This window comes from Crocodylus siamensis, chromosome 4 (genome assembly GCF_052110815.1).
Source record: "Crocodylus siamensis isolate JL-2025a chromosome 4, ASM5211081v1, whole genome shotgun sequence".
Lineage (NCBI taxonomy): Eukaryota > Metazoa > Chordata > Crocodylia > Crocodylidae > Crocodylus > Crocodylus siamensis.
In genome coordinates, this window is record NC_143398.1 from 160108363 (window position 1) to 160119824 (window position 11462).

The window sequence follows — 11462 nt, forward strand, 5'->3', positions numbered from 1 at the left end:
GTCCAGCCAGTATCTGTAGCTAGGTGAGCACATATGCACATCCAGAAAGCCATACTAATCCACAGCACACCTGCAGGAATGTACAGCTGGTGCACGCCATCTGCTCTGGCTTCACCAGCCAAAGACAGCTGGGCCCCTTTGCTACCACCTTACACCCCTTCCCCCAGTAGCAGGTAAGCAGTTCATCATGTGGTGCAGATGGGGAGGGGGCCAGGCATCCCCCTCCCATCTCATCTCCATTTTCCTGCAGCTGGTTTCTATAGCAACCAGATACCTGCCTTTCCCCATGGCCCTGCCTTGCACCTGATTCTAATTCACCACATTGTTCTCCCGAGGCTGAGGGGATAAAAATAGCTTCCCCACACACTCAGAGCACATAGGCTGGAAGAGCGTGGTGGAAGGATCAGGGTGCATACAGAGGTAAGAAGAGAGGAAGGGATTGCACTTTTGGCTGTGGAAATGCTCACCCACATATGCACAACAGGCATGGCTGTCTTGCAGGCTGAGTCACATGTGCCCAGCCTACCCTCATGGAAAATACTTGTGTGCAAACTAGGGTATACGCAAAAGCTATCTAGTCTTTTGCATACACATGCCCACTGCTGGCTTGCTCACCTGCTCTATCAGTGATTCTCAAACTTTTTTAGACTCAAGGCACCCCCCAGAAAATGCCAGCTCTTTGTTTTCACTCCTTTTTGACTATAGAAAAATGACAAAGAGATTCTTCTGTTGTAAAGAACTCAACGCCTGCAGCAGGGCAGGATGGTTTTGATACTATAGATTCCAATTTGAAATCTCTTCTGGATTTATCTTGTGAATCCTGTTTGCACACTTAACAGTGCTAACATTACATGGCACCCCATGACACCTTTTTGAAAACACCTCTAGGCACCCTGGGGTGCCACAGCAACCTGGTTGAAAATTGCTGTGCTAGATGAATGTCTTCCCTGCTTGGTCCCTCCTAATCCTTTCACAGGTGTGCTAGAACCTGGCTAGCTTCGTGGTTTCTTCCCTCTTTTGTCCGAGTTTGGTGGGCCTCTGTCTAAAGCAGTTTTAGGCGAAGCCCAGGGAAACATAGGAGAATGGCTTCTGCAACTGAGACAGACTTTGTCAGCAGAGATGTTGTTTCCTCCCAAGTAGACATCCTGCCCCATTAGAGGCAAGGGGTTAACTGGTCCTTTGAGAGAGTGGACTTAGCCCCAATCTGGGGGGTCTTTCATCTGGGCTATTTGACCCACAAGTAGACAGACAGCCAACAGACAGGCTACCTCAAAGCAAAACCTACAGGAAGGCTTCTATAGGAGAGTTCATCTGTCTGAGAAAGGTGGATCTGTTTTGTTTTGAAGGAAGAGGACCAAATTCTGTTGCAATTAGAAGTATGCTGTGATGCATTCACTACTAAGCTAGCCTCAGTCACTTCACAGGCAACTTTACCCTACACAGGCATGGACAACTCTTAACACTATAAGACACTAAAATGGCTTATGATCTCTTGGTGCTGTTGCAACAGTTTGGGAAAGGGCAGCAGTAAGGCTACCTAGATTAATCAGCAGCATGCAGTTTGGGAGCTTAAACAAATTAAAGCAGGAAAAAAATATTTTCTATATTGTCAGTCTTCATTGCCATCAAAAACACCTCCCACTACTTTCCTTCAACTAAACCTTCCTACACCAGCCTTGTAAGTCTAGATAGGTTGGAGTCAGTGGATTTTTATAGAGGCTTTCCCTGCCTACCAGCCTTAGCTGCAAAGTGAAACCCTGCCCCTGTCTCTATGTGATTTGATGTTTTGTCTAGCCAATCAACTCTCAGTCTCTCACTCCTGGGTCTATAAAAGTGTCCCCATCACAATGGTAATAGTTTTAGTACTGGTGGGTAGTATTTTTTTTGCTGGTGGATGTGGCCCACTTCTTTTACTAGGGGGTTATTTGCCTGTTAAAGGTAGGTGACCCTCAAGAAGCTAATGCTAGTTACAGAAAGCTTGATTTGACTGGTTCTGCTTGTTTGCAGGGTAATAATGCTTTCTCATAGCCCTGGTGGAATATGCTTACATACTTATGCAGTCTTGTAGCTGTGGCTGCTCGTTGTGTTTTGTGATGGCTAGAGCCCCTCTTTATTCTGCAGTCTTCTTAGGCAAAGGGAGCTTCTAGGAGATCCCTAAATGTGAGGGATAGAATAATTTAATCTAGGGTTGTCCAATTCAAGAGCTAGAGGCAGCATGCTGTGGGGGTGCTGTGCCCCCTCACCTTCCCAGCTACAAGTGGCCCCAGCATTATGTGGGTTCATAGCTTCCCCTTGCAATACTGCACCTCTGGTGTGGGGGCAGGAAGGGAAAGCCAGAGAAGGGAGGGTGACCTGGCTGCAGTAGCAGCACAGTAATGAAGGGAGTGGTGGCCACAGGGAGTCAGGGGGATGGGGCTCAGATTAATGCCCTGGGAGCTGTGTGCAGCCCACAGGCCACCAGTTGAACACCCCATATCTAATATGGGGGTGCAGAGGTGTAACTGGTAGCGTTGTATGCCTCTGTTGCCCAAGGCACTCTGATAGGGTTTACACTAGGACTTTGACTTGGACTCTCTGGTTCTGACAGTCTTTTGCAGCTTCAGCCCCTTGTCTGGATCCTCCTCTGGCTCAGGTACTTGCCTACCCCTGTACTCCTCCAGACTGCCCATGAGCCATTCCTTCTACTAGTCATGGCAGAGACTTGACCAAACCTTAGCTAAAGCCTGTGCCCAGATGCTGCAAGCCGTGCTTGTATGCTGCTTGGGTCTCCTGATGAGGAGTGGAAAGTGCTGCTGTCTCTAGGTGAATTGATATCCTCTTGTCCTTTTACTGGGCTGTGGGGCTTGTTCATGCTGGTCTTTTCAATGGCTTTGGGTGGTGTAAGGATGTGGGTTTGTTATTCACCACAGAAGTGAGACTGGGGCTGTAGCATCCCTGCCTTTCATGGTGTGTTATCTGAGGGTGCTTGACTTTTCCATGTAGTTTGCCAGTTCTCTTTTTTTCCTCATCCTTCCTGGTCTTCCACCTCATTCACTCTAATGCCTTTCCTCCCTGCCAGGATTGGAGCCCTGCCAGTGTCTACAGGGCAGCTTGCAGATCAGGAAGGGGAACCTACTGCTAATGGGAACATTTAAGAGATGCCCTGGCTTCCCCTCCCTGCCTCCTGCAAAACGGCCCCCAGTCTGAATTCTGCTGAAGATCCTAGCATCTTTGACTGCCTCCAAACTTTTCAATCCTGAGAGGGCTGTAGCCAGAAGTCTTTCACCTCTTCTAAAAGAACAGCCACTCAAAGCTGCACTGTCCCAGATAAAAGGTCACCCCTGAGTGAGGCATGCATTTGAACTGACATCTCTGCTTAGCACTTGAGTTGGGCTGAGTTGATGTCTGCATAGAAATATGGAGAGAAAAGGCTGCCCTTGTTCTCTGTCTGCTTTCTCCATTCTCCATCCTTTCCTATTAACCTCTCCGCTCCACATCTCTCTTTAGCCTCCTGTTTCCCCTTCTTACCCTCTGTCTGTCAAGCTCCTCTTCTCTATTTTCCCTCTATTGTCCATCAGATCATCTTGGGTCAGGAGGGCCCTTCACTCCAGGATGCTGTACATACAACTCCATTTGCCTGCCTCATCCATCCTGGGCTGCACTGGTTGAGCAGGTGCACAAGTTTTTTTTTTTTTAGTAGCTGTCTGTTTTCTGCCTGCTTTCGGTCCCAGGCTCTGATCACTCAGCCTGTTGTTCGTTAGGCTACGGCTCTGATTTGCATGTTTAATATTTAATCACAAATCAGCCTGACAGATCTCTCGTTCTCTTCAGCAGTTTGTAATGTAATGGTTGTTTTTTGTTTCTGAGTGTCAGCTTCACGGGAAGCTGTTTGCTGATGACTTGAGGGAAGGCATTTGGAGCTTTTTGCATTTCTGCTATTTTGGGAGGTCTCTCAAAAAAAGAGATGGCAAGTTATGGCTAAGCAAGAGGACTGTTCTCTCCCTGTCCCACATGTAACTGGTCTGGTTTATGGACCTTTATAGTTTATTCCCCATACTTTAGGTACTGTAGCATAGCAGTTAAAGCATTGGGATGAATGCTGGGAGCTCTTCGTTTTCTTTCCATCTCGGCCAGAGATGGACAAAGTCATTTAGTGAAATATTCTAACTTAGTGCATGTTATACCTTCTTCCAAATTTGGCACCAGTAAGTATAAAGCCTGTTACTTCCTGATAGGTCATTCCTCCAGGTCAAGGTCATTCCTTCAGTCCAAGTGGTAAGAGCTCTTCATGTTGAAAGGTCTTAGACCAGGGGCAGGCAAAATACAGCTTCCCAGGTGGTTTCATCCAGCCTGTGGACACCAAACAATTAATGAATTGTACCCTTCCAAGCCTGCATGCTCCCACTCTCCTGCACAGAAGAGCCCCAGCCCTAGCCAGTGCACACAGCTTCTGGGTGGGGGCCACTGTTGCAGCCACCAGGGGACTTGCTTGGTTTCCCTGGCCTCCAGTGGTTCCTGTGTCCCTGCTGCAGTGCTTGCTCCAGGTACCAGGTAGGGAATCTGCAGTTGCATGGGAAAGTGGAGTGCAAGGCTGGTGGGAGCACAAAGCCCATGCCCAGTATGGCAGTGGGAGCATGGAGCTTGGGTGGGCAGAATGTGGATGTATGAAGCTCATGGGTTGGGGACCACCCATAGACCCCCTCATGGTACACAGCCCTTGCTGGCAACAGCAGCAGTGGGCATCAAGGACCTCGGGGTTCTTGTGGCCCGTGCAGGTGCAGCCACCTGGCAGCACATGGCTCCAGCCAGTTCCATGTGGCAGGAAGGAGTGGTGTCAGGCTGGCCCACCTCTATCACGCGGGGCTCACGTGCAGCTCTGTGGACTCGGGTGCCACTGGGAAGAAGCCCCATGCAGTGGAGCTGGCTGCCTTCCCTACTCCCTGCTGCCACATGCAGCTCATGGGACTCCGCTGCAAGTGGTACTGCTTCCTGGTGGAGTCCCAGCAGCTGCACATGGCTGCAGGGAGTGGGGAGGGCAGCCGGCTCCATTGTGTGCTGGGAGCTGCACATGAGTCGTAGGGAGCCATGCATGCAATAGAAGTTGGTTAGCCTGGCTCTGCTCTTTGTCACCATGTATTGTTCCGGGAACTGGCTGGAGCCATGCATCTCAGGGTGGCTGCACTTGTACAGACCATGAGCACCCTGAGGGCCCATTGCCTGCGGCTACCACCAACAGTGGGGGCTGTGCACCATGGGGGGTGTCCCCATGTCCCCCTACAACTCTCCCACAATTCATGCACCCATGCCCCCCCCCAACATACCCTACACCTCCACACACAGCTGCCCGCAGGTGCCAACGAGACTGTCAGTGGTGCTTTTTCATAGGGGGTGCGCTGCCATGCTTGAGGTGCATGTGCACCCGCATGTGCCCCTTATGCATTGCCAATACACCCCTGTCTTAGTCTCAGGTACCACACATATCTGTGATATCTGTTCACATTGTCCTGTTTCATGTAAGCAGGTGGCCAGTATCGGGGGTCTTGCTGGTATGCCTCCATTCAGAGAACAAAATTGAGCCAGGTAAATTCTTGGTGCCATTTTACCATATTATAAAAAACAAACAAACAAACAAAAACATCTTTATACATGTTTCTGTTTTTCCCAACACGGAGCCAAATAACAGAGAGCTTCCTTGCTCAGAAATCCAAGTACTGTCACTCCAGGGAGCCTTGCACCCAAGAAGGTCAGATCTGTTGCTGCCCTTAGAGGTCACATTTGTATCTTCTTTCTTTGGCTCCACACAGAGAGAATGCTCTTACTAATTTGCCTGGGTTACCTCTTCTCAGACCTAGATGGTTTTGTACCTTGGCTGGTAATTTCTATTGCTTGCAGTAGCTTTTGCTAAGTAAAGGGACTTAAGTCTTCCAAGCTGAACAGGAGAAGATCCTTGGTATGCCCACTGGCTTGAATCAGGCCTGCAACTAGGATTGGAATCAGTGGCCGCCACTTAAATATTTTCATTGTAACATTATGCAGTTGGTTACATTAACCAGTCACATGCCTCAGTTTCCCTTGCTGTACAGTGGCAGGTGGAAACCTTGCAGGGTGTGTTGGTGCTTTTGCCAAGGGCTTTGACATCTCGAATGATGCATAAGTGTGAAGTTCTGTGTTTGTGTCAGTCTGCCGGGTCTTCAGTTCTAATTTGATGTCCTTCCATCTGGGTGGGTGCTGCCAGCTGGTCCAGTCTATATATACGTGATACACGAAGCTGCATGCATTTGTTTTTCTTCCACCACCACCCCCCTCCATTTCCCCTCCTCTGCCTTGTTCCACCTGCACTGAGACACTTTTCCAGAGCTTCACAAATTGGATTTCTTTTGTTGTTGTTTCAAAATTGCCAGCAATTTTTCCCAGCATGAGCTTTGTAGTATGGCATCTTGGGATGTGTTCCCCACTCCTCCTCCACACACACCTTCCCCAGCTGCCCATTCTCCCTCTGGAGGCGTCTTTATTCCTCCTTGTCCTCTGATTGGTGAGGCTTGCAAAAGAGAAGCACCTATGCATGAGGATGAGAGAAAGCGTGACTCCATCTCCCCCTGCCCCCCCCCAAGGCTAATGACAGCCTTCTGCCCAGCAGGATAATGGAAGAGGGAGAAGCAATTGGCCAGCTAGATTGCCAGCAGTAATCACAGAAAACATGCAGAATAAAAATAGTTTCATTCTTTTTCCCAGACCCCTTTGAGTTTGGAGTATGGCTGGGAAAACTTAAGCAACACAGAGGTAAGACTTTTTTTAAAAATGTGGCTTCAGGGTCCCCCATCGCACCCCCTGCCTCCCTCTCTCCCCACTTTTTCCTCCCAGCCTTGGACTACATAGTTTTGGAATAAATAATCTCAACATCTGGAACAGGATTTAAGACAGAATGATGGCATGGGTTTGGTTTGAGAGCTGGTCTGCAGCAAGAGAACCCTGAATACAGCTCTCCTTTCTCTCCCTAGCTTGAAGGAGCAATGTCCCCTTGTCTTGCTGTTCTTACCTGTGTGAGCTCTCCACTGTTCATGTGGTAAGTTTTATGATGAAAGACAACATACTAGACAAAGCTGGGCAGGACATGGGTGTCCTTCTCCCAGCCCCCCTAACTTAGTTCTGCTGAAATTGATTGATTCTAGTCTGAAATTTTTTTCTGGGCCCCAAATAATTCTTCCAAATGTATCCAAGTCCTCATTCCCAGCAATCTGTCATACCAAAGCATGGTTCTGCCATTAACTGCATCCGGTTTCATGTTGATGCCATCAAGTGGACAAGTTCTGGGACTTACAATGTGGTCCTTTAATGTGGGTACTGAACCTTTCATACATACAGTATAAATGCAGTGCAGCTGCCTCACTACAGTCCTGTTCTAGGTGAATTGGAACCAAATGTGGGCAAGTGGCAATGGTTCATAAAGTCTCCAGCTACCTCCATGCCCAAGGTGTTAGATAAGCCTGTATAAGTCATGCTAGTTTTGCAAGGTGCTCTGTTCCTCTCTGGTGGTGACTAGGCTGTACAGAGATAGAGATGGTGGTGGTAACCTTGGGTTTTCTAAGTCAAGCAGTTGATTTGTGTGCTACGTGCTGGAGGCCAAAGCTGAACCCCCTGCTGTGGATCCATTGTGTGCTGTGGCAATTTGCTCCCTTTATAGTATAGTACTTTCTTTATCAACTTTCCTACTCTTTCCACCTTTCCATGTTAGAGGCTCTGCATTAATAGCTGTGGGCCCAGGATGCAGAGCTAGAAGGGAAGGACAGATTACAGCATGACCTGGACAGGTTACAGGGGTGGGCAAATGAAAATAGGATGGGATTCAATACTGACAAGTGCAGGGTGCTGCACTTAGGCAGTAGGAACCAGCAGCATACCTACAGGCTGGGGAACTCCCTTCTCGAAAGCATGGTGGCAGAAAGAGATCTTGGAGTCATTATTGTCTCCAAGATGACCATGGGCCGCCAATGTGGACATGGTCAGTAGGGCCAACTGTACCTTGTTGTGTATCCACAGATGCATCTCAAGCAGATCCAAGGAGGTGATCCTCCCCCTCAATGTGATGCTGGTCAGGCCACAGCTGGAGTATTGCGTCCAGTTCTGGGCACCTCACTTCAGGAGGGATGTGGATAGTATCGAGAGGGTCCAGAGGAGGGCCACTCGCATGATCTGGGGACAGCAGGGCAGACCCTGCAACAAGAGGGTATGGGACCTTAACCTGTTCAGCCTTTGCAAGAGAAGGTTGAGGGGGGACCTGGTGGTCATCTATAAACTTACTAGTGGGGACTGGGAGAGACCTTGTTCCCCTAAGCGCCTCCCAGAGCAACAAGGAATAACTGCCTTAAGTTGTTAGAGAGCAGGTTTAGACTAGACATCAGGAGGCACTACTTCAGTCAGGGAGGCTAGGATCTGGAACCAACTTCCAAGGGAAGTGGTGCTGGCTCCTACTCTGGGGGTCTTTAAGAGGAGGCTTGATGTTTCCCTGGCTGGGGTTATATGAGCCCAGTTTTCTCTCCTGCCCAGGGCAGGGGGTTGAACTAGAAGATCTACAAGGTCCCTTCTGACCCTACATCTATGAATCTATGATGGTACTCTAAGCTAAAGTGCAGAAGGCATCTTTGTCCTGCTGCATCCAGTTTCTTAGTACTGAGCGCATAAGGCCATAAAAAACACAATTGTCTGTATTGCTATAATTTCCCTGTGGAGATAAGCTATTTAAGAGGAGAAGAGGCAGAGTAGAGGGAAGTGTAGGGAAGGTGTGGAAAGGGCAGGATGGAGGGGAAGTATGCAGAGAACAGCTGAGAAAATTCAGTGAGTGAAATGCAAAGGACAGAATCTTATGTAATTGTATGCATCTAAATGGGAGTTATCAGCTGTGAGGATCCTGGCACAGGCTCCAGAAGAGCCTCCTGCGTCTGTCTTCTCTTCAGGCTTGCTGCCCTCACAGGGCAGCATTAGATGGGCCTGTCCTCCATCGGTAGAGTTCAGTCTGGGCTTGGTGGTCAGGCTGGGACCATGTAGGGGTAGTGCAGCTGTAACATTGTAACTGGGTCAATTACTGCATTGAGTCTTCACTTGCCTGTCATGATCCTATTGATTGGAATGACTCAGTCCAGAGTGGTAGTGAATGGCTGATTGGGTTGACTTGAAATTTCAATCCATAGAGTTCCTAAGCCTTTTCAGACCACATTAGTACAAGGAACTTTAATTGATGAACAGGATATGGTACTCTGGAACCTGATACATTTTTATTGGCAAAGGGTCTGGGTCCTGGCTTTTTTGAATGCTCCCAGCAAAGAATGGTTCCCAGCCTATCACGACTGGCAGGTGTGTGAAGGAGGTAAGGCTCCATGCTATTGTTATTTGCTAGCATTGAAGCATGAGTCATTCAGTGGATGAAGGCTTGTTCAGTAGGTACCAAAGTGTATCAGACCCTGTAGCATGCTATGCCAGGGGCCTTCCTGATAGGCTGTTTTTCCCCCCCTGGAGTGGGTGGATAATCCTGCACTAGACAACTAAATGGTGTTGGCAATGGAGCAGGTCTTCACACACATCTCTTAGGAATGGCTGCAAAGACTTCAAGGTCTTTGGTTTAGGCCACTTCGTATGGGCTACTCCTTGTAATGCCATGCCTTGCCCAGCTCATCAGCAGTGAGGATTGAACTTGGGACTTACAGTGTTTAATGCATGAACTTCAACTGCTTCAGCTGCTTATTCCCTTGCTTGTCCCATCTAAATAGGGTTGCTGATGCAGATCCTGGCTTGCCACCAGCTTTGGTCATATGTCTTCTTCCAACTCCTTCTCTCTCATGTCCCTCTCCATTATATCTCTCCACCTTGTCTTCAATCTTCCTCTTCCCCTTCTTCCTGATAGTGCCATTCTGGTAACTTCTTTTCCCACATATTCTTCTGGACTCCTTTGAACATGCTCATGTTAGTCTTCTTCTCTTGTACATGCCTCCACTACCTTCACCGATCCTCTGATTTAAGTATTCTTCACTCTGTCCATCTTTGTCACTCCACTCATCTGTCAGAGCATTCTCATCTCTGTCATTTTCAGTCTCCTTTCTTGAGTTTTCTTCAGAGGCAGTCTCCACTCCATACAATAGTGCTAGATGCACATATGTCTTGTAGACTTTTCCCTTCCGCTTCACTCATACCCTTCTGTCACATAACATTCCTGTTGCCAATTTCCAGTTCATTCACCCTGCTGTTCAGTGTTTCAGCTCTTTGTCTAACTCTGCATTCTGCTGAATGGTTGACCCTGAATACCCGAATCAACTTTTCGAACATGGTTCTTATTGATTATCATGTTTTCAATATCAGGTACCTTAAAGAAATCACAGTGCATATATTCTGTTTTGGAATGACTAATCTTCATTCGTCTTCCCTCTAGCACTTCTCTCCATTGGTCCAATCCAGACTGCACTTCCTCTAGACTCTCAGCGCAAATGACTACATTGTCTGCAAACATCATACCCCAGGATGGTCTCCTTACTTTGTCCAGTAAACACACCCATCATAACTGCAAATAGGTATGGCCACAAAACCGACCCTTGATGTAGGCCCACCTTCACCTCAAAACTGTCTCTCCTGAACTGCTCCTCACTTCTGTTGTACATTTCCAATACATGTCCTTGATGGTTCTCATGCTGTGGGATCTCAACTGCTTCAGCTGAAAGCCCTAAATCTTTTAGCTTTCTCCTCAGCCTCAATGTGGCCAAGCCACCTCCATAAAAGGAAGCAGCACACCAAACTAGAACAGGTTATGTGTTTTATTACAGCTGAGAGGGAAAGAAGAGCGAGTGAATTGGCCCAAGGTCACATCAGAGGTGTAAGAGCTGAGACCAGAACTTGGGTTTCTTGCCTTCCAATCTAGCACATTAATCACAAGACCATCCTCTCCCCTTTCCTTTTAAAGCCTTGTGCTATTCTCAATACCACAGGGATAGCCTGAGTTCTTCTGTGTTAATACCTAATGGGACTGCTTGGGGACCTGAGGACTTAGCAATAGGGCAGGTAGCGCAGGAAAAATTTCCCCACCATTTTAAAGCCATCATCCCTTTTGAAGTCTACTTAAACTAGTGGTGCCACATTGGAGCAGCTGAGATTAGCTGGAAAAACCCAAAGAAGGGAAATCTTAATGCTGCATGGATGCCTCTGTGGATTTAATGTAGCGAGTGGTGCTTTATTAAATTCCTATCCTGCGGTAAAAATCTCCTAATAAAACACTCATTACAGCAGTCCAGATGATTTCATCCGATTGCTTGCAGGTTGTGGAAACTGGGCCAGCCTGCCGCCTGGAGCCTGGGGAGCAAGGTTATTGTCTATCTTCCCCCATCCCTTGTACAGAGCAAGCCAGCAAGGGTGAGCTGGGAGAACCATGTGCCATCAAGGAATGGAACAGATTTATTGTACATACCAAGTATGTTTGTAGACTTCACTAGGCTTTCCCCCTTCCC

The 11462-nt window shown here is 48.1% G+C and overlaps 1 long non-coding RNA gene across 1 annotated transcript in view; it reads left to right on the plus strand.

Moving 5' to 3' along the window:
• Positions 1-10453, plus strand: part of LOC149867002 (uncharacterized) — a 71632-nt gene extending 61179 nt beyond the window's left edge. Inside the window, exon 3 of the long non-coding RNA XR_016442145.1 lies at positions 10397-10453. This is a non-coding gene — a long non-coding RNA (uncharacterized LOC149867002). The remainder of the gene's footprint in view (positions 1-10396) is intronic.
• The last annotated feature ends 1009 nt before the right edge of the window (positions 10454-11462 follow it).